This window comes from Pecten maximus, chromosome 19 (assembly GCF_902652985.1).
Source record: "Pecten maximus chromosome 19, xPecMax1.1, whole genome shotgun sequence".
NCBI lineage: Eukaryota > Metazoa > Mollusca > Bivalvia > Pectinida > Pectinidae > Pecten > Pecten maximus.
In genome coordinates this window covers 22,357,005-22,380,890 of record NC_047033.1, presented here as the reverse complement: position 1 = coordinate 22,380,890, position 23,886 = coordinate 22,357,005, and the positions used below count along the sequence as shown (strand labels likewise).

Sequence of the window (23,886 nt, the reverse complement as noted above, 5' to 3'; positions counted from 1 at the left end):
GAGTGTGGAGCTGGTAATATAGATACTATACAGACTAGCTGTCTGAGTGTGGAGCTGGTAATATAGATACATACAGACTAGCTGTCTGAGTGTGGAGCTGGTAATATAGATACATACAGACTAGCTGTCTGAGTGTGGAGCTGGTAATATAGATACATACAGACTAGCTGTCTGAGTGTGGAGCTGGTAATATAGATACATACAGACTAGCTGTCTGAGTGTGGAGCTGGTAATATAGATACATACAGACTAGCTGTCTGAGTGTGGAGCTGGTAATATAGATACATACAGACTAGCTGTCTGAGTGTGGAGCTGGTAATATAGATACATACAGACTAGCTGTCTGAGTGTGGAGCTGGTAATATAGATACATACAGACTAGCTGTCTGAGTGTGGAGCTGGTAATATAGATACATACAGACTAGCTGTCTGAGTGTGGAGCTGGTAATATAGATACATACAGACTAGCTGTCTGAGTGTGGAGCTGGTAATATAGATACATACAGACTAGCTGTCTGAGTGTGGAGCTGGTAATATAGATACATACAGACTAGCTGTCTGAGTGTGGAGCTGGTAATATAGATACATACAGACTAGCTGTCTGAGTGTGGAGCTGGTAATATAGATACATACAGACTAGCTGTCTGAGTGTGGAGCTGGTAATATAGATACATACAGACTAGCTGTCTGAGTGTGGAGCTGGTAATATAGATACATACAGACTAGCTGTCTGAGTGTGGAGCTGGTAATATAGATACATACAGACTAGCTGTCTGAGTGTGGAGCTGGTAATATAGATACATACAGACTAGCTGTCTGAGTGTGGAGCTGGTAATATAGATACATACAGACTAGCTGTCTGAGTGTGGAGCTGGTAATATAGATACATACAGACTAGCTGTCTGAGTGTGGAGCTGGTAATATAGATACATACAGACTAGCTGTCTGAGTGTGGAGCTGGTAATATAGATACATACAGACTAGCTGTCTGAGTGTGGAGCTGGTAATATAGATACATACAGACTAGCTGTCTGAGTGTGGAGCTGGTAATATAGATACATACAGACTAGCTGTCTGAGTGTGGGGCTGGTAATATAGATACATACAGACTAGCTGTCTGAGTGTGGAGCTGGTAATATAGATACATACAGACTAGCTGTCTGAGTGTGGAGCTGGTAATATAGATACATACAGACTAGCTGTCTGAGTGTGGAGCTGGTAATATAGATACATACAGACTAGCTGTCTGAGTGTGGAGCTGGTAATATAGATACATACAGACTAGCTGTCTGAGTGTGGAGCTGGTAATATAGATACATACAGACTAGCTGTCTGAGTGTGGAGCTGGTAATATAGATACATACAGACTAGCTGTCTGAGTGTGGAGCTGGTAATATAGATACATACAGACTAGCTGTCTGAGTGTGGAGCTGGTAATATAGATACATACAGACTAGCTGTCTGAGTGTGGAGCTGGTAATATAGATACATACAGACTAGCTGTCTGAGTGTGGAGCTGGTAATATAGATACATACAGACTAGCTGTCTGAGTGTGGAGCTGGTAATATAGATACATACAGACTAGCTGTCTGAGTGTGGAGCTGGTAATATAGATACATACAGACTAGCTGTCTGAGTGTGGAGCTGGTAATATAGATACATACAGACTAGCTGTCTGAGTGTGGAGCTGGTAATATAGATACATACAGACTAGCTGTCTGAGTGTGGAGCTGGTAATATAGATACATACAGACTAGCTGTCTGAGTGTGGAGCTGGTAATATAGATACATACAGACTAGCTGTCTGAGTGTGGAGCTGGTAATATAGATACATACAGACTAGCTGTCTGAGTGTGGAGCTGGTAATATAGATACATACAGACTAGCTGTCTGAGTGTGGAGCTGGTAATATAGATACATACAGACTAGCTGTCTGAGTGTGGAGCTGGTAATATAGATACATACAGACTAGCTGTCTGAGTGTGGAGCTGGTAATATAGATACATACAGACTAGCTGTCTGAGTGTGGAGCTGGTAATATAGATACATACAGACTAGCTGTCTGAGTGTGGAGCTGGTAATATAGATACATACAGACTAGCTGTCTGAGTGTGGAGCTGGTAATATAGATACATACAGACTAGCTGTCTGAGTGTGGAGCTGGTAATATAGATACATACAGACTAGCTGTCTGAGTGTGGAGCTGGTAATATAGATACATACAGACTAGCTGTCTGAGTGTGGAGCTGGTAATATAGATACATACAGACTAGCTGTCTGAGTGTGGAGCTGGTAATATAGATACATACAGACTAGCTGTCTGAGTGTGGAGCTGGTAATATAGATACATACAGACTAGCTGTCTGAGTGTGGAGCTGGTAATATAGATACATACAGACTAGCTGTCTGAGTGTGGAGCTGGTAATATAGATACATACAGACTAGCTGTCTGAGTGTGGAGCTGGTAATATAGATACATACAGACTAGCTGTCTGAGTGTGGAGCTGGTAATATAGATACATACAGACTAGCTGTCTGAGTGTGGAGCTGGTAATATAGATACATACAGACTAGCTGTCTGAGTGTGGAGCTGGTAATATAGATACATACAGACTAGCTGTCTGAGTGTGGAGCTGGTAATATAGATACATACAGACTAGCTGTCTGAGTGTGGAGCTGGTAATATAGATACATACAGACTAGCTGTCTGAGTGTGGAGCTGGTAATATAGATACATACAGACTAGCTGTCTAGTGTGGAGCTGGTAATATAGATACATACAGACTAGCTGTCTGAGTGTGGAGCTGGTAATATAGATACATACAGACTAGCTGTCTGAGTGTGGAGCTGGTAATATAGATACATACAGACTAGCTGTCTGAGTGTGGAGCTGGTAATATAGATACATACAGACTAGCTGTCTGAGTCGTGGAGCTGGTAATATAGATACATACAGACTAGCTGTCTGAGTGTGGAGCTGGTAATATAGATACATACAGACTAGCTGTCTGGGTGTGGAGCTGGTAATATAGATACATACAGACTAGCTGTCTGAGTGTGGAGCTGGTAATATAGATACATACAGACTAGCTGTCTGAGTGTGGAGCTGGTAATATAGATACATACAGACTAGCTGTCTGAGTGTGGAGCTGGTAATATAGATACATACAGACTAGCTGTCTGAGTGTGGAGCTGGTAATATAGATACATATAGACTAGCTGTCTGAGTGTGGAGCTGGTAATATAGATACATACAGACTAGCTGTCTGAGTGTGGAGCTGGTAATATAGATACATACAGACTAGCTGTCTGAGTGTGGAGCTGGTAATATAGATACATACAGACTAGCTGTCTGAGTGTGGAGCTGGTAATATAGATACATACAGACTAGCTGTCTGAGTGTGGAGCTGGTAATATAGATACATACAGACTAGCTGTCTGAGTGTGGAGCTGGTAATATAGATACATACAGACTAGCTGTCTGAGTGTGGAGCTGGTAATATAGATACATACAGACTAGCTGTCTGATCATGGAGCTGGTAATATAGATACATACAGACTAGCTGTCTGAGTGTGGAGCTGGTAATATAGATACATACAGACTAGCTGTCTGAGTGTGGAGCTGGTAATATAGATACATACAGACTAGCTGTCTGAGTGTGGAGCTGGTAATATAGATACATACAGACTAGCTGTCTGAGTGTGGAGCTGGTAATATAGATACATACAGACTAGCTGTCTGAGTGTGGAGCTGGTAATATAGATACATACAGACTAGCTGTCTGAGTGTGGAGCTGGTAATATAGATACATACAGACTAGCTGTCTGAGTGTGGAGCTGGTAATATAGATACATACAGACTAGCTGTCTGAGTGTGGAGCTGGTAATATAGATATAAACAGACTAGCTGTCTGGGCGTGGAGCTGGTAATATAGATACAATTGTACATAAAGACTAGCTGTCTGAGTGTGGAGCTGGTAATATAGATACATACAGACTAGCTGTCTGAGTGTGGAGCTGGTAATATAGATATAGACAGACTAGCTGTCTGAGTGTGGAGCTGGTAATATAGATACATACAGACTAGCTGTCTGAGTGTGGAGCTGGTAATATAGATACATACAGACTAGCTGTCTGATCATGGAGCTGGTAATATAGATACATACAGACTAGCTGTCTGAGTGTGGAGCTGGTAATATAGATACATACAGACTAGCTGTCTGAGTGTGGAGCTGGTAATATAGATACATATAGACTAGCTGTCTGAGTGTGGAGCTGGTAATATAGATACATACAGACTAGCTGTCTGAGTGTGGAGCTGGTAATATAGATACATACAGACTAGCTGTCTGAGTGTGGAGCTGGTAATATAGATACATACAGACTAGCTGTGTGAGTGTGGAGCTGGTAATATAGATACATACAGACTAGCTGTCTGAGTGTGGAGCTGGTAATATAGATACATACAGACTAGCTGTCTGAGTGTGGAGCTGGTAATATAGATACATACAGACTAGCTGTCTGAGTGTGGAGCTGGTAATATAGATACATACAGACTAGCTGTCTGGGCGTGGAGCTGGTAATATAGATACATACAGACTAGCTGTCTGAGTGTGGAGCTGGTAATATAGATACATACAAACTAGCTGTCTGAGTGTGGAGCTGGTAATATAGATATATACAGACTAGCTGTCTGAGTGTGAAGCTGGTAATATAGATACATACAGACTAGCTGTCTGAGTGTGGAGCTGGTAATATAGATAGATACAGACTAGCTGTCTGAGTGTGGAGCTGGTAATATAGATACATACAGACTAGCTGTCTGAGTGTGGAGCTGGTAATATAGATACATACAGACTAGCCGTCTGAGTGTGGAGCTGGTAATATAGATACATACAGACTAGCTGTCTGAGTGTGGAGCTGGTAATATAGATACATACAGACTAGCTGTCTGAGTGTGGAGCTGGTAATATAGATACATACAGACTAGCTGTCTGATCGTGGAGCTGGTAATATAGATACATACAGACTAGCTGTCTGAGTGTGGAGCTGGTAATATAGATAGATACAGACTAGCTGTCTGAGTGTAGAGCTGGTAATATAGATACATACAGACTAGCTGTCTGAGTGTGGAGCTGGTAATATAGATACATACAGTACTAGCTGTCTGAGTGTGGAGCTGGTAATATAGATACATACAGACTAGCTGTCTGAGTGTGGAGCTGGTAATATAGATACATACAGACTAGCTGTCTGAGTGTGGAGCTGGTAATATAGATACATACAGACTAGCTGTCTGAGTGTGGAGCTGGTAATATAGATACATACAGACTAGCTGTCTGAGTGTGGAGCTGGTAATATAGATACATACAGACTAGCTGTCTGAGTGTGGAGCTGGTAATATAGACACATACAGACTAGCTGTCTGAGTGTGGAGCTGGTAATATAGATACATACAGACTAGCTGTCTGAGTGTGGAGCTGGTAATATAGATACATACAGACTAGCTGTCTGATCGTGGAGCTGGTAATATAGATACATACAGACTAGCTGTCTAAGTGTGGAGCTGGTAATATAGATACATACAGACTAGCTGTCTGAGTGTGGAGCTGGTAATATAGATACATACAGACTAGCTGTCTGAGTGTGGAGCTGGTAATATAGATACATACAGACTAGCTGTCTGAGTGTGGAGCTGGTAATATAGATACATACAGACTAGCTGTCTGAGTGTGGAGCTGGTAATATAGATACATACAGACTAACTGTCTGAGTGTGGAGCTGGTAATATAGATACATACAGACTAGCTGTCTGATCGTGGAGCTGGTAATATAGATACATACAGACTAGCTGTCTGAGTGTGGAGCTGGTAATATAGATACATAAGACTAGCTGTCTGAGTGTGGAGCTGGTAATATAGATACATACAGACTAGCTGTCTGAGTGTGGAGCTGGTAATATAGATACATACAGACTAGCTGTCTGAGTGTGGAGCTGGTAATATAGATACATACAGACTAGCTGTCTGAGTGTGGAGCTGGTAATATAGATACATACAGACTAGCTGTCTGAGTGTGGAGCTGGTAATATAGATACATACAGACTAGCTGTCTGAGTGTGGAGCTGGTAATATAGATATATACAGACTAGCTGTCTGAGTGTGGAGCTGGTAATATAGATACATACAGACTAGCTGTCTGAGTGTGGAGCTGGTAATATAGATAGATACAGACTAGCTGTCTGAGTGTGGAGCTGGTAATATAGATACATACAGACTAGCTGTCTGAGTGTGGAGCTGGTAATATAGATACATACAGACTAGCTGTCTGAGTGTGGAGCTGGTAATATAGATACATACAGACTAGCTGTCTGGGCGTGGAGCTGGTAATATAGATACATACAGACTAGCTGTCTGAGTGTGGAGCTGGTAATATAGATACATACAAACTAGCTGTCTGAGTGTGGAGCTGGTAATATAGATATATACAGACTAGCTGTCTGAGTGTGAAGCTGGTAATATAGATACATACAGACTAGCTGTCTGAGTGTGGAGCTGGTAATATAGATAGATACAGACTAGCTGTCTGAGTGTGGAGCTGGTAATATAGATACATACAGACTAGCTGTCTGAGTGTGGAGCTGGTAATATAGATACATACAGACTAGCCGTCTGAGTGTGGAGCTGGTAATATAGATACATACAGACTAGCTGTCTGAGTGTGGAGCTGGTAATATAGATACATACAGACTAGCTGTCTGAGTGTGGAGCTGGTAATATAGATACATACAGACTAGCTGTCTGATCGTGGAGCTGGTAATATAGATACATACAGACTAGCTGTCTAAGTGTGGAGCTGGTAATATAGATAGATACAGACTAGCTGTCTGAGTGTAGAGCTGGTAATATAGATACATACAGACTAGCTGTCTGAGTGTGGAGCTGGTAATATAGATACATACAGTCTAGCTGTCTGAGTGTGGAGCTGGTAATATAGATACATACAGACTAGCTGTCTGAGTGTGGAGCTGGTAATATAGATACATACAGACTAGCTGTCTGAGTGTGGAGCTGGTAATATAGATACATACAGACTAGCTGTCTGAGTGTGGAGCTGGTAATATAGATACATACAGACTAGCTGTCTGAGTGTGGAGCTGGTAATATAGATACATACAGACTAGCTGTCTGAGTGTGGAGCTGGTAATATAGACACATACAGACTAGCTGTCTGAGTGTGGAGCTGGTAATATAGATACATACAGACTAGCTGTCTGAGTGTGGAGCTGGTAATATAGATACATACAGACTAGCTGTCTGATCGTGGAGCTGGTAATATAGATACATACAGACTAGCTGTCTAAGTGTGGAGCTGGTAATATAGATACATACAGACTAGCTGTCTGAGTGTGGAGCTGGTAATATAGATACATACAGACTAGCTGTCTGAGTGTGGAGCTGGTAATATAGATACATACAGACTAGCTGTCTGAGTGTGGAGCTGGTAATATAGATACATACAGACTAGCTGTCTGAGTGTGGAGCTGGTAATATAGATACATACAGACTAACTGTCTGAGTGTGGAGCTGGTAATATAGATACATACAGACTAGCTGTCTGATCGTGGAGCTGGTAATATAGATACATACAGACTAGCTGTCTGAGTGTGGAGCTGGTAATATAGATACATACAGACTAGCTGTCTGAGTGTGGAGCTGGTAATATAGATACATACAGACTAGCTGTCTGAGTGTGGAGCTGGTAATATAGATACATACAGACTAGCTGTCTGAGTGTGGAGCTGGTAATATAGATAGATACAGACTAGCTGTCTGAGTGTGGAGCTGGTAATATAGATACATACAGACTAGCTGTCTGAGTGTGGAGCTGGTAATATAGATACATACAGACTAGCTGTCTGAGTGTGGAGCTGGTAATATAGATATATACAGACTAGCTGTCTGAGTGTGGAGCTGGTAATATAGATACATACAGACTAGCTGTCTGAGTGTGGAGCTGGTAATATAGATAGATACAGACTAGCTGTCTGAGTGTGGAGCTGGTAATATAGATACATACAGACTAGCTGTCTGAGTGTGGAGCTGGTAGTATAGATACATACAGACTAGCTGTCTGAGTGTGGGGCTGGTAATATAGATACATACAGACTAGCTGTCTGAGTGTGGAGCTGGTAATATATAGATACATACAGACTAGCTGTCTGATCGTGGAGCTGGTTATATAGATACATATAGACTAGCTGTCTGAGTGTGGGGCTGGTAATATAGATACATACAGACTAGCTGTCTGAGTGTGGAGCTGGTAATATAGATACATACAGACTAGCTGTCTGAGTGTGGAGCTGGTAATATAGATACATACAGACTAGTTGTCTGAGTGTGGAGCTGGTAATTTAGATAGATACAGACTAGCTGTCTGAGTGTGGAGCTGGTAATATAGATAGATACAGACTAGCTGTCTAAGTATGGAGCTGGTAATAAATGTCATTTAGACCTTGTTTCGTCTGTTTTGAGATTTTCACCTCTTGAATAATTATTTCCACTGGGAAGATACACATTACTTAAAATGATAACAAAATTCAAAAGTTGATTTTCCTGAAAACTTTTATCAATAGAATGAAAGCTAAAATTAGATAAAAAGGAAATCTGTCAAAAGTGAAACCTTTGAATAATGGCAGCAATTCAAATTCTTTGATCCATAAATTTGTGTTCTTGCAGACAATTTCAATGATAGAACTGACACTTAGAAGCCCACCGACTATAAATATTCAATCCAGTGAGACCAGCTTATTGATCTTGGACCATCCTTGTGCCAAGTATTATGTAATGTTAGGATTCGAGTAACTTAATGAAGGAATGCCATACAGAATAACTTGCATCTGCATGATGACTTCCAAAAAATTTCAAACATTATATTATCCATATCGATTGTTGTATGAAGGTATACCATCATGCTTCAGGATAAAAAACCGATGTTATATTGCTATATGTTAAAAATGAATGACCAAGTTGCTCCTTTCGATAGCCATTTCCTTATTCTAAGTGATGAGCTTGCTTGCAGTTTTAGGAGCTGCAAGCAATATAAAATTACCAGGAAGATAAAAAAAGATTTTATGCTACAAGAGCTACCTCAAGTATTCATTGTTTACCAAGCAAAGCCATATGAAAAATAATTAGTTACTTGAATAATAATAATAGGCCCCATGGACCTTTTATTTGTGGATATCAAGTTAAACTAGAACATTTATGTCCTAAACCTAACACTACGAAGAGACAAGGAGTAAGATGTCAGCATGAAAATATTATTACAAATCTGACTTGTGGTTAGAAAATCATGCTAATTAAGCTTATTGAAATCTATCCAAGACTTTCGGATGTTTTTCTAAAGAAATCCAACTTAGCAACAGAAAAAAACTTCAAAATTGTTAATGAATTAACAGATGCTACCACAAACTAACCTGCTGAGGTGATTAATTTTCAAGCATGAGTATCTTCTGAATGGTCAAAATTGAAGAATTATCCAGTTAAACAGAACATTTTTATATATAGTATGGTTTATGGGAATATAATGGAGAGTTCTGATTGGTCAGAATTGAGATATTGTTTCATTTAATAAGCTGAAAATTGGATAAGTGTTTTGAGGGATAATGCTTTTTATCCAAAACACTATGTGTCTTTTGGTTGTCATGGTTGTAAATGAGGAGTGGGTATTAGATGCCAACTGGCTTACAGTTCTAGTTGAGCTCTGTGATCTCCTGAAAAAGGGCAACTGACCTTTTGTTGTGCCTATTCCATATTCCTTGTCAATTAGAAAAAAAAATGACCTTGATCCGCTTTATAGATTATTGATGTCATATAATATGTGCTAAAAGATTTAAGAAATTCTGCTGAATAAGTTTAAGAGGTTAAGGGTTGTCATATTTGTCCAATAGCATGCTTGGATGAATGGCATTGACCCAGTTTTAGCCATTCATCATCAGTGTGCTATTCAAATCACCCGCATCTGTGGTCCGTCCTTAAAGGAGTCTTGTTATCGCTATTTTTTAAGAAGTACTGAAGGGATATTTTTCACATTCCACTTGGTTCCTAGTTGTGCCAATTCAATTTTTGGTCTGATTGAGAAAACAAAATGGCCCCCCGGTAGATTTTTTGATCTTGACAGTTTGTTATTGCTATTTCTTGAGAAATACTGGAGAGACTTTAGCTTCATGTAGTCTTAATTTGTGCTCATTTGGTTTTGAGTCTGATCCAGAAAACAAAACGGCTGACCCTTGCAATTTAGTTTTGCTATAACTTGTTCACAGGAAGCTCTTCTTAGATCTCTCTTAAATTTAATATGTATGCTCTCATGGTTAACAACTCATTAAAGTAGAGAAATGTTCAGTCTTGCATAGAACCAATAAAGATCATTCAATGGTGCATTCTTCTTGGATCTCTTGTTACTGATCATGATGAACATTTTGTAATGACATGGTGAAGCAATGTTGGTTAGAATTCAACAACGAATCAACTGACCACTGGTCAATGTTACTAGGTACAAGGTCAGGGTTAAATATTGTATCTTTTTAGTAATTGATATTTTGTTATGACATGGTGAAGTGAAGTTGGTCAGAATTGAATGAGTCAATAGAACAAATGTCAAGGTCACTGGACAAGGAGAGTCAAGGTCAATTTATTTTTTTACATATTTTCAAAATTAAACATGGAATCAACTGTTCAAAGGTCAAGGTCACATGGTCTAAGATAAAACTTAAGTTTTGTATCTTTACACTGATAAACATTTTGTCATGATATTTTGAGGGAAGTTGGTAAGAAACAAAGAGTCAGCTGACTAAGGTCAAGGTTACTGGGTCAGATGTCAAGGTCAAATTGCATTGATCTTTTTTACTGATGAACATTTTGCTATAACAGTATGAAGAAAAGTTCAAAATGAGGACAGGTGAAGGTCACTGGGTCAAAGGTAAAGGTCAAAATTTGTATCTTTTCACTGATGAACATTTGTCATGGCATTATAAATCATAGTTGGTCAGAATTATACAAAAGATCAACTGACCAAATATCAAGGTTATTTAGGTCTTAAGATCTAGAATAAAATTGATGTCTGACTATGACTTTGGCTCTTTAAGTGATATATATATATACATTGTATACATATATTTGTGTGTGTGTTTAATTGTTGACCAGTCAGCATGTATAGATGCAGCCTATAGCTAGAACAAAACTTTGAATAGCTTACAACAAATTAAATTGGGAAAATTGATTTATAGCACTTGCAATCAATGATAAACAGTAGTCCTGGTGTGTACTTATTGCCAGTGAGTTCACTGTTGTTGTATACATATATTCTCATTAGATATAGGCTCCGGTTAATTAGACTGTGTGTAGTACTGCTGCTGCTGCTGCTGCTGAGGAAGCCTGGCAGGAGACCAGGGTAGGTCAGAGGTTACAGGTCAAAGCTCACCTCCCACACTGAATGAGTAGTAGATTTGTAGTATTTCGCAATGTTTTCTTTATGATTATATGCCAGCACTGAAGATCTGATTGCGATGCCGGTAAACCACAACGGCAGTTTCCCACTTAACACAGTTGTCTGTTGTTGTTTGGAATAATGGAAATGTCTTCAAGTTTACACACTGATTATTTAGACTTTTATTTGATGTGTTGCTGATTTGGTTGATTAAGTTGACTCTTATGTTAGAGTTGTGATAAGATTTTTGTATGACAAAGACGCCAGGGGATAAAACCAGGAACATATTTGTAAGTATGATTTTGTGTCATTATGTAAACTTTGAGTTTGACAGGGCACCAAGGGGCAGAGATTTCAAAGAAATGTTTTGTGAGGGAAAAGATAAGGTAATGTTAGAAGGACTAGGACAGGAGTTAAATTGATTGTGTTACCATTGAGGGTAGGACAGGGGGTGATGATTTTGTTACCAGTGGTGAGGGTAGGACAGGGGGTGATGATTATGTTACCAGTGAGGGTAGGACAGGGGGTGATGGTTGTGTTACCAGTGATGTCTGGGACAGTGAGGGTAGGACAGGGGGTGATGGTTGTATTACCAGTGATGTCTGGGACAGTGAGGGTAGGACAGGGGCTGATGGTTGTGTTACCAGTGATGTCTGGGACAGTGAGGGTAGGACAGGGGGTGATGGTTGTATTACCAGTGATGTCTGGGACAGTGAGGGTAGGACAGAGGGTGATGGTTGTGTTACCAGTGATGTCTGGGACAGTGAGGGTAGGACAGGGGGTGATGGTTGTATTACCAGTGATGTCTGGGACAGTGAGGGTAGGACAGGGGGTGATGGTTGTATTACCAGTGATGTCTGGGACAGTGAGGGTAGGACAGGGGGTGATGGTTGTGTTACCAGTGATGTCTGGGACAGTGAGGTAGGACAGGGGGTGATGGTTGTGTTACCAGTAATGTCTGGGACAGTGAGGTAGGACAGGGGGTGATGGTTGTGTTACCAGTGATGTCTGGGACAGTGAGGGTAGGACAGGGGGTGATGGTTGTATTACCAGTGATGTCTGGGACAGTGAGGGTAGGACAGAGGGTGATGGTTGTGTTACCAGTGATGTCTGGGACAGTGAGGGTAGGACAGGGGGTGACGGCTGTTATACCAGTGATGTCTGGGACAGTGAGGGTAGGACAGGGGGTGATGGTCGTGTTACTAGTGATGTCTGGGACAGTGAGGGTAGGATTGCAATCTTTTGTCTATCTAGTATAGCCTGCGACTTTGACAACCTCTGGCCAATTTTTGTCTCTCTAGTATAGCCTGCCACTTTGACAACTTCTGGCCAATCTTTGTCTCTCTAGTATAGCCTGCCACTTTGACAGCCTTTGGCCAATCTTTGTCTCTCTAGTATAGCCTGCCACTTTGACAACCTCTGGCCAATCTTTGTCTCTCTAGTATAGCCTGCCACTTTGACAGCCTTTGGCCATTCTTTGTCTCTCTAGTATAGCCTGCCACTTTGACAACCCCTGACCAATCTTTGTTTCTAGTATAGCCTGCCACTTTGACAGCCTTTGGCCATTCTTTGTCTCTAGTCTCCCTGATCTTTCCATTTCAGTAGTGAATTGAGCCATGTAATGTGTTTCCTGTTATTTAGAAATCTAATAAATCGGTCAGTTAAGGCGAAGGATAGTTGGTAAGGATGGATATTGATTTAACACAAGGTGAATTGTCTTGGATTCCCCCCCTGTGTCCATTAGGCCAAGTAAATAGTAGTCGGTGTTGTTGTCAACTCAACTGATGATACGTACATAATATGTCACCAGAGTGCCTAAAATTGTTTATGCCATCAGCAAAAGAGATTTATGTTTATGACTTAATTCCTTTCTTTTACATGCACAATTGAAAAGATTTGTTGTATTTGGGTGAGAAACATCTGGGATATCATGTAGAATGTTTTATATAAATGCAAACTTTCATCTCTCTCCACTGGTAATGTGAATACCAGGTAGGTATATTGGTACTAATACCTCTTTGTATAAAATCAGGTTATAATCTCATTCAGATTGTTACCTGAACACCTGAATCCACATTTTTATTTTTTCTAAACATTTTATTGGCTTGATAAGATGTCCTATTGAACAGGAGATACCAGTCCCCATGGTGACCCATGTATAAAGGTATTCATACGGCCTTCAGAAGTGATAGAGCTTCTTTGTTTTGCCTAATGTCTGCTTGTGGGGATCAACATCAGCATGCTATCAGGTAATCAGGCAGATAATGAATATTTTACTGAATATAAGACTGGGGAGGGGGTTTAACAGGAGGAGCAAATTGTCTATTAGTCCAGCATGCATGTAGACAGGGAATGGAAAGATAATGTGAATGAGATTTGAAGGATAGCTGAGTACACCAAGCTACTCTTTCACTCGACCCCTGTGTCTAAGTAAATGTGCCAGATTAACAGATTGAATTCAGAATACTTGTTTCATAATTAATACAAAATGAAGTTAATATTTGACCAAAGAAAGCACTACATAGAATGTTGATAGGATGAGTCTCTTAAAGGAGCAAAGTGGAGTTTGTCTTCTTAATTAAAAAGAGGGTTTAGAAAAATAATAGAGGCTTGGAGAAATAAAAAAAAATTATGGCCTAATTAAGGCTGTCACATGCACTAATTGAGGTCATAAGGAAATACAGGTAAAATGATGGGAGTTGATCATGAGTTGGGAGTATTGTCTGGTAAACGAAAACAAAGGGAAAGATTGAGTTTTAGATGTGTGAACGCAAAGGTTTAATATACGTTTCAATTTGTACACCTTATTGTGGATGGATAGATAGATAAGAAAAAAGGAGCATGTATAAAAGGACTGAGCGAATGAGTGGGAAATAAGGGTAGATGAGTCTGATGATGGAGAGAACTGTTGGTCGGTGAACTTAGAGGGTGATAGATGTGGTATGGATAAGACCGATTAAGCCTATCAGGAATGAGAGAAGGAATGAGGAAAGGATAGAGAAAACTGAAATCATAGAGACAGATGGTACAGAAAGGAGTTGTCTGTAATTGAGAGTAAGTTTGCTGCACGTCATGTAATCTGGTTCTAATAAACAATTCATTCAGAAATCAACCGCCACTTACTTCTGTTCATAGTCAGGAGATTTCATCATTTTTCATTCTTCTCTGAAAGGTGTATTGATTAAAATGTAATGTGCTCACCAGGGGATTTCAAGGAATTAACTTGAAAGCAATTTGAAAATCTCAAAAAAATATAAAAAACTGATTTTTGATTCCTTTTCATCTTTTTATATGTGGGAACCCTTTACAGTTCTCTTTACATTTTGGGGAGGAAACTTTGAGTGACAGATGTAAGTGTCTGTGATGTTTGAAATATAAGTCACTTTGTGTCATTCAGTTAGTCCTGTGTCCTCATATCTGTTTTCACAAAACGTTTAAACACAAGTAAGTTACTGGAGCATCAGGAATTCATCTTTATACAGTTTGGAAATATTTTTTGTCAGTTTTACTCCAAAACAAAGATAAAAATAGTTAATTTTTTCATTTAAGCTAAATATTACATGAAAACTATTAATATTGTTTTTGTTGATGTGAATTAACTAGACAGTCCAGGATAATTAGGTGTTGTATATGATTGTAAAACTGAGGTTTTATAGTACCACCATAGGATCCTTATCGCCAGCTGTTCCATGTTCAACAAATACTCCAACCACAGATTTATAGCCAATTTTGACAAAGTTTGGTTGAACACGTGTATGTCTTCAAGATAAACAGCCACCAGGACCATGTGTGATGAGTAGTTTTGTATGTACTTGTAACCACAGACAATATGATATTTCATTTTTATCACAAATTTTATTTCTCAATTGATAAACTTTTTCCGGGTGCAGGGCGATAGGACTTCCGGCATTACAATCCCCCCTTGAAGAACTCTTTCGATTAGAGATAAGGTAATGGAATTATCAGGATTCCTGCTTGCAAGTGGTAATATACAATAGATGTCATGTGGTGTAGAATTAATCACATGCATACATTTTCTCATTTTGAAAGAATGAGTTTCCAAACATTGCCAAGTAATAATGCTTCTGTTTAACTGCACCAAAGTAGTTTTTTTTTTTCATTTAAAAAAAAATTCCTCAAATAATAAGATCGTATTTGGATATGCATCGAAGGCAGCTATCATATTTAAAATTGAAAACAAATTGTTCTCTAATTCAGGTAAGAAAGAGATATCATCTTAAAATATACAAAATGCATAAACAATAGGAATATTAAAATTAATTGAAAACGTTTTATAATTAAAGATTTAAATTTAAAAATTATGATAATAATTTCCTTCATATGATTATTATTGTTAATTTATCTAATTAATAAGAAAAAAATTATGCTGAAAATGTTTTCAGCTTGTTATTCATCAAAATTAGGCAGACCACTGTACAACCCATGTATTTTATGCTTGTAATGTTTTCAAGGAAATTTCATTACCCAGTAATACACAGGGTATTGACTTTGATGGTATTTAGGCTATTGGAACCATGCATTCATGACAAATACGAGCTAATGTAATTCATGTATTATTTTGTATATAATGAGTATTAAGCCCACACTTGTGTTTAAGTCCACCCCTTAGTCCATAAAGAAAGGTTAAATTGTGTTGAAGATATGGAATGCTGCCACTTTTTATTTATTCCTGATGTATATAATGTCTGGAAAAGGTCCTTAATACATGTAGTTGTACCAGTAGGGCACCTTTAGATACAATCTTTCATCATAATTTATAAGAAGATTAAAAATTTTAGCCCATCTGAGCCAAAAGTGAACTTCAATCAAACAACTTCTCCTCAATAACCAGAGGCCCAGATACGGGGGTCTGTAGCATGCTCGGGTGAGTTAAGAGCTACTAAGTTTGTTTTAATGAATGACCTTGATCGCTCTTCATGGTCACAGGTGTCCAATGATATGCTGGGATGAATCGCTGCCAGCCAAGAGTGTCCATACATATGTAAAGAACATAAAGCATATAACGTTCTCTCCAAGTACAAATGAACTGCAAAATGAACTGATAAATTCAAACGATTATAAATGCAAACACAAAACGATAATTGAAAACTGCTAGACGAAAGATCAACGATAAACTCTAATGCAAAATAAAAAAACAAAAATGCAAAATAATATATGATTGACTGGAAAAGCAAATTATATGCAGAGTTACCAAGCTGGACCCAAGTCGTTTTCCTATTGGTCAGCCAAGATGGCCACCACAGCCTCTTATTGCATGGCTAAAAAACTAATTGGCTATAACTCTTTTGCTATTCAATGGAATTCAATGAAACTTTGTGGGATAGATGGTCACCAGATGAAATTTAATTTTATATAAAAAAAGTTGAAATTAGAAACAAAATAGCCACCATACAGATGACTGGTCGAAATTTAGTTAATTGTCTGATTTCGATGAAATTTAGTTTGTAAGTGTAGTATATGGCACTGGGAAAACAATGGCAGTGTTTATTTTTGAAAAAAAAAAATGGCCATTTCCTGGCCTCTGATAGGTCAAAATTTTAAGATAAAATCCAATTTTGGTGGAATTATATATATTCACCATAGAACACTGTTCACTTTTGCAATCTCAGTGCTACATTTTTACCATTTACTGGCTTATAATTAGTCTAGATTTACATATTGTTATAGATATATTCAATTTCAATGATAATTGGTTTATAGGGGTATTAGGGGACGACCAATTCAACTGGATAGGTTTCGTTGCCATAGTAACCACATGGAAACTTCTGATTGGTGTAAATTAGATATTGTTTGATTTCTATGAAAATTAGTTTATGTAGGGGTTTTAGAGGCTGCAGATTCCCTGTACAACAAAGCTTAATTTTCACATCTCATACAATGTTAGGTGACACATCTCATACAAAGTTAGGTGACACATCTCATACAATGTTAGGTGACACATCTCATACAATGTTAGGTGACACATCTCATACAATGTTAGGTGACACATCTCATACAATGTTAGGTGACACATCTCATACAATGTTAGTCTACACATCTCATACAATGTTAGGTGACACATCTCATACAATGTTAGGTGACACATCTCATACAATGTTAGGTGACACATCTCATACAATGTGAGGTGACACATCTCATACAATGTTAGGTGACACATCTCATACAATGTGAGGTGACACATCTCATACAATGTTAGGTGACACATCTCATACAATGTTAGTCTACACATCTCATACAATGTTAGTCTACACATCTCATACAATGTTAGGTGACACATCTCATACAATGTTAGGTGACACATCTCATACAATGTTAGGTGACACATCTCATACAATGTTAGGTGACACATCTCATACAATGTGAGGTGACACATCTCATACAATGTGAGGTGACACATCTCATACAATGTTAGGTGACACATCTCATACAATGTTAGGTGACACATCTCATACAATGTTAGGTGACACATCTCATACAATGTTAGGTGACACATCTCATACAATGTTAGGTGACACATCTCATACAATGTTAGGTGACACATCTCATACAATGTTAGGTGACACATCTCATACAATGTTAGGTGACACATCACATACAATGTTAGTCTACACATCTCATACAATGTTAGGTGACACATCTCATACAATGTTAGGTGACACATCTCATACAATGTTAGGTGACATCTCATACAAGGTTAGGTGACACATCTCATACAACGTTAGGTGACACATCTCATACAATGTTAGGTGACACATCTCATACAATGTTAGGTGACACATCACAAACAATGTTAGGTGACACATCTCATACAACGTTAGGTGACACATATCATACAACGTTAGGTGACACATCTCATACAATGTTAGGTGACACATCTCATACAACGTTAGGTGACACATCTCATACAACGTTAGGTGACACATCTCATACAATGTTAGGTGACACATCTCATACAATGTTAGGTGACACATCTCATACAATGTTAGTCTACACATCTCATGCAATGTTAGTCTACACATCTCATACAATGTTAGGTGACACATCTCATACAATGTTAGGTGACACATCTCATACAATGTTAGTCTACACATCTCATACAATGTTAGGTGACACATCTCATACAATGTGAGGTGACACATCTCATACAATGTTAGGTGACACATCACATACAATGTTAGTCTACACATCTCATACAATGTTAGGTGACACATCTCATACAATGTTAGGTGACACATCTCATACAATGTTAGGTGACACATCTCATACAAGGTTAGGTGACACATCTCATACAACGTTAGGTGACACATCTCATACAATGTTAGGTGACACATCACAAACAATGTTAGGTGACACATCTCATACAACGTTAGGTGACACATCTCATACAATGTTAGGTGACACATCTCATACAATGTTAGTCTACACACTCATACAATGTTAGTGGTGACACATCTCATACAACTGTTAGGTGACACATCTCATACAATGTTAGTTCTACACATCTCATACAAAGTTAGGTGACAATCTCATACCATGTTAGTCTACACATCTCATGCCAATGTTAGGTCTACACATCTCATACAATGTTAGGTGACACAATCTTCATTACAATGTTAGTCTACACATCTCATACAATGTTAGTGTGCCACATTCCATCAATGTAAGTGACACATCTCATTTTTACAATGTTAGTCGAAACATCACATACACTGTTGGGTGACACAATCTCATACAACGTTAGGTGAACACATTATCATACAATGTTTAGGTGACAACCATCATCATACAATGTTAGGTTACACAATCTCATACAACGTTAGGTGACACATCTCATTACAATGTTAGGTGACACATCTCATACCACTGTTGGTGGACACACTCTCATAACAACATTTAGGTGACCCACATCTCATACAATGGTAGGTGACACCTCTCCTACAATGTAGGTTGACACATCTCATACAATGTTAGGTGACACATCTCATACAACGTTAGGTGACACATCTCATACAATGTTAGTTGACACATCTCATACAATGTTAGGTGACACATCTCATACAACGTTAGGTGACACATCTCATACAATGTTAGGTGACACACCTCATACAACGCTTGATTTACATATCATTAAACCAAAGCAACACACATCACAAACAATGGATGATTCACATATCATTATACCAAAATCTTGGTTAATATTATCAGCATTAGATGACATCTTGATGGTATACACATATTGGCTCTGATTGACCCCAGGGGCTTATGGGAGGGGCCAAAAAGGGTCATATTAGCTGAAATACAGTCAATTAAACCTCGATGATTCGAACTTCTTTGATTCAAATTTCTCGCTGTATCAAACTGTTTGCTTGGTCCCGAATTTCCTCACTGTATAACGCTACTAACGAACCTATGTATGATTCAAATTTTTACAAATTGAAGTTTTTGATGTATCAAACTTTTTTCATGGACCACTTGTTAATTTCTTTATGCTGATATAAATGACCATATTTTGATTTTTTTTCATCATATGCCCTAACTTTGTTTTACTGGTTGCGTGAAAACGGATTACAAATCATGAATTTTTTTTACCTTATAACATTTCAACATCACTCAGGGATTAAGTTAAAAAAAAATCCACTGTAACTAGCTTCGAGAAAAAGTTTGAATTTTGATATTGCATGAAAAAAATGTGAAATTAAATCACAGCGGAACAAAATCAAATAATAAATGTTGTCATTGAACACTGTAATTTTACTTTTGACCAAAATTCTCAATCAGAGACTCACTATAATTATCTGTGATCAATGATCAACTCTTCAAGGATTTTAACAAAATAATGAGATTTTTTTTAAGAGTACATGGCACTGAAAATTTGATGTACGCTCGGTCATAATTCAATTACTTAATTACATTTATAAGATATGAAGTGTCAGTTTTTTTTTGCCTCAAGGCACTTCTGTAAACTAGTATCACCTGTTAATACTACCAGAGTTTGCACATGGATTTCATTACATTGATTAACCAATTAGTAATTCCATTTCTTGTGAAGTGGATATTATGGAATAGAGAGTCGTTTATAATGTAATTAGGAGCAGGTTTCATTCAGATATTTTTTTTGACACTTACAGCGAATGAAAGGATTTATGAGTTCCAACAGAAGATGCCTATGTCATTTATGATAGGGATGAAGAACATTTAAAGCATATGCTGCTTTTTCCGAGCGCTAAGTCTTGTATAATGTGATCTAGATATGTGTATACTGTAATATCCGTACACTATTCCAGAGGTTTGAAAGGTTTTTGTAAAAGTTATTGCCCTTTATTGCAGTATTTACTTTTGCCCGGAGATCTCTTTCTACATTTTCTGGCCAAAATCTTTGAAAATAAGAAGGCTTCATAATCATGATATACAGTTGTAGTTATTGCCCTTTGTTTATTTCGTGTACTTGAAACTTGTCAGGTGATCTCCCCCTACATGTACCTTTCTACTGATTTCTTTGAAACTTGATATGTGTATAAAGATTTGAAGACTAATTGGTTACTTGTATTCCTCAAACTGTTTGATTTTAATCAGTGACTTGTTAGTAAAAGGGTTTTTAAGGTGCCAGCCAACCAGCCATACTGTGTAAGGTGATGCAAATCTTATTTCAATGCTAGAAAGTATATAACACCCAATGGTACTATTTTTTCCTTTATATTTTGTATTTCATCACTGATGATAACAAAATTGTACGACTATTTAAATTTGAATCTACCTAGGTATTGTTTGATTTTCATCAACTGATACCCATACTTTAACTCTAACTCTACTGGCCTTGATTTTAGATGAAACATTTCCTAGTGCCAACATGAATAATATCTTATGTTTTTTTTCAGAAGCTGAGGTCATGGCTGATAAAGTGAAGTAGCTCCTGGTAGTGTTAACAGAGTATTGAATGGCTGGTGATTACCTAGATGATTGAAGATTTAGGGTAAGTGATAAGGTCAAGGTCAAAATAATAACATATTCAGCTCTGTCCGTTCCACCAACTACTCAAGATGGAAAAAAGTATATATGTGTACAGTGCATTCCGCTTAATTGGGTTGCCTATTTGCGGGGACTTTTTGTAACCTGATTAACCGACTTATGCAATAAGCCGAAATGCACGTCGCCATCTTGGATTTGGTCAGTAATGTTGTCAGACTTGGGTCGATTTTGGATGAAAATATTTGCGTTATTATTGTTAATAAAAAGTGTTTTTGTTTGTGCTTTTACTGATTTCAAATTGTCAGATTACTATTACTAATTGTATAAAAATACATGTATTAAAATAATAAAACCTTACAGATTGTTTCATATTCGCGACACAGTACAATCGTAGCACCTCAAATCGGGGGTCATACATCCCCATTTCATCCACGTGTTCCTAATTTGACATACGATCTAAGGACTCGCCGACAATTACAGCTAAAATCATTTTTGATTATCCTAGAGGCATTCTTTTGTTCGCTATTATGTTTTTGATATTCCATATTATTTCCAATTGCCAAAGCACAGAGATCGGGAAAACTGAGTTTATTTGGGTCGTTCCCTGTGGTATATATACGACCTTGACAGCTAATACTGACAGTCACTGATAAAACAACACGAAATCCAATGTAATGTTTTTATTAACCAGTTCTAATCCTTACCTGAATATGAATTATAAGCTAACGTCGGGCGTCTGTCATTTTATCTGCTCGATACTGTTTTTTTAATAACTCACCTGTGTACCGGTGTCGTAACATTTCCCCGTGGCGAACCCCTCACTTTTGATTCGCCACAGTTAGCGGTGATATCAATCTATCTGTAGCAATGTCAGACCAAGGTCAAAACCTATTGTTTTGGTTTCTGTTTCGAAGATTTTACATCCAAGAAGTAAAAGTTTAATTGTCTAGTAGCTTAATTATGCTTTTAAACCCCCATTACTTTGGCCTGTTGCTGACTCTAAAAATAACATTTAATTTTACCCACAATTCTCAATCGATTTCCTGTTGGGGAAAAACCCCACGAGGCAGAATTAACAACACAGTTCTGAACATGACAAAACCCCGACATAACATTATCGTCTAAGGTAATATTTTACCGTTTTTTGACATTTTAACCATCTAAATTACCCTATTTGTTGATAAATGTCTGAAACTTAAAGAAATACGTGATGACTTTCGTGAAAATCGGAGCAATTCTATTTTTTTTTGTCAAATTATCGTATTCGAATAACCGAAAAATACGACTTTTCCAACCCAATTAAACGATTTTTTTTAACATGATTCAAGAGAAAATGGTTTGGGTTTTTGAATTTTTACCCCAATAAACGAAATACCCTATTAAGCGTTACCCGATTAACTGGAATGTACTGTGTATTGGGTTATATTTTCAGGCAATGGCTTTCAAAATAGATCAGCAAATGTAAGTTTGTAAACTTCCATTCCTGAAGAGCTTTAGTTAATGCCAAGTGGTGCATCACCTGACCGAATTGTCTCTCAGTCTGGCATCGATCAGATTATAATTAAGATGACTGTTCAAATAAGAAACTGATGGTTACAAATACTTAACGTAATCCAAAATGTTCCTAAGTAAGTATCCCCTTTAAAGCTGCCTTGTGGCAATTTTACTTCAGAACTTGACCCATATGGAGAACGAGCAATTTTTCCACCAATCCTCAGGTTGGTGTTTGATAAACATTTCCCCCACTTTCCTTCAACCTGACACATGAAAGTTATACTGTATATTGATCAAATGGTCAGATCATGTTTTATTAGTAACAAATATATCTGTCCTCATTCTTTGCTATCCAGTTTTGAAATCACTAGGACACAAGATTTGAACAGAAAAATATCATCTTACCTTTTAATTAATGTATAACTTTTTTTATGTGTCTGGTTAGAGGAAGGGGGAAAGGAGGATATTAATTAATCGCTGACCTGAAGGTGGGTCAGAAAAATTGCTTGTTTTCTGTATGTAAGGAGTTCTGATTTATCTGCATGGGTTGATCATCAGAAAATTCCTACTAATACTGAAGGATGTTATATGGAGTAGGATGTCCCTGTTGATGGCCCCCACACACAGACTATATATAATACTGAAGGATGTTATATGGAGTAGGATGTCCCTGTTGATGGCCCCACACACAGACTATATATAATACTGAAGGATGTTATATGGAGTAGGATGTCCCTGTTGATGGCCCCACACACAGACTATATATAATACTGAAGGATGTTATATGGAGTAGGATGTCCCTGTTGATGGCCCCCCCCCCCCCCCCCCCCCCCCCCCCCCCCACCCAGACTATATATAATACTGAAGGATGTTATATGGAGTAGTATGTCCCTGTTGATGGCCCCCCACACACAGAC

At 38.0% G+C, this 23,886-nt stretch overlaps 1 protein-coding gene across 2 annotated transcripts in view; it reads left to right on the top strand.

Moving 5' to 3' along the window:
• Nucleotides 1-23,886, top strand: part of LOC117317384 (mitogen-activated protein kinase kinase kinase 13-A-like) — a 187,298-nt gene that overhangs the window by 33,985 nt on the left and 129,427 nt on the right. Inside the window, exons 1-2 of one of the 2 annotated variants that reach the window (XM_033872190.1) lie at nucleotides 15,422-15,438; nucleotides 21,385-21,479. The gene's annotated coding sequence lies outside the window, so the exon portion shown is untranslated. Of the gene's footprint in view, nucleotides 1-15,421; nucleotides 15,439-21,384; nucleotides 21,480-23,886 lie in introns of those variants that run through there. The other variant, XM_033872189.1, reaches the window with a different exon arrangement.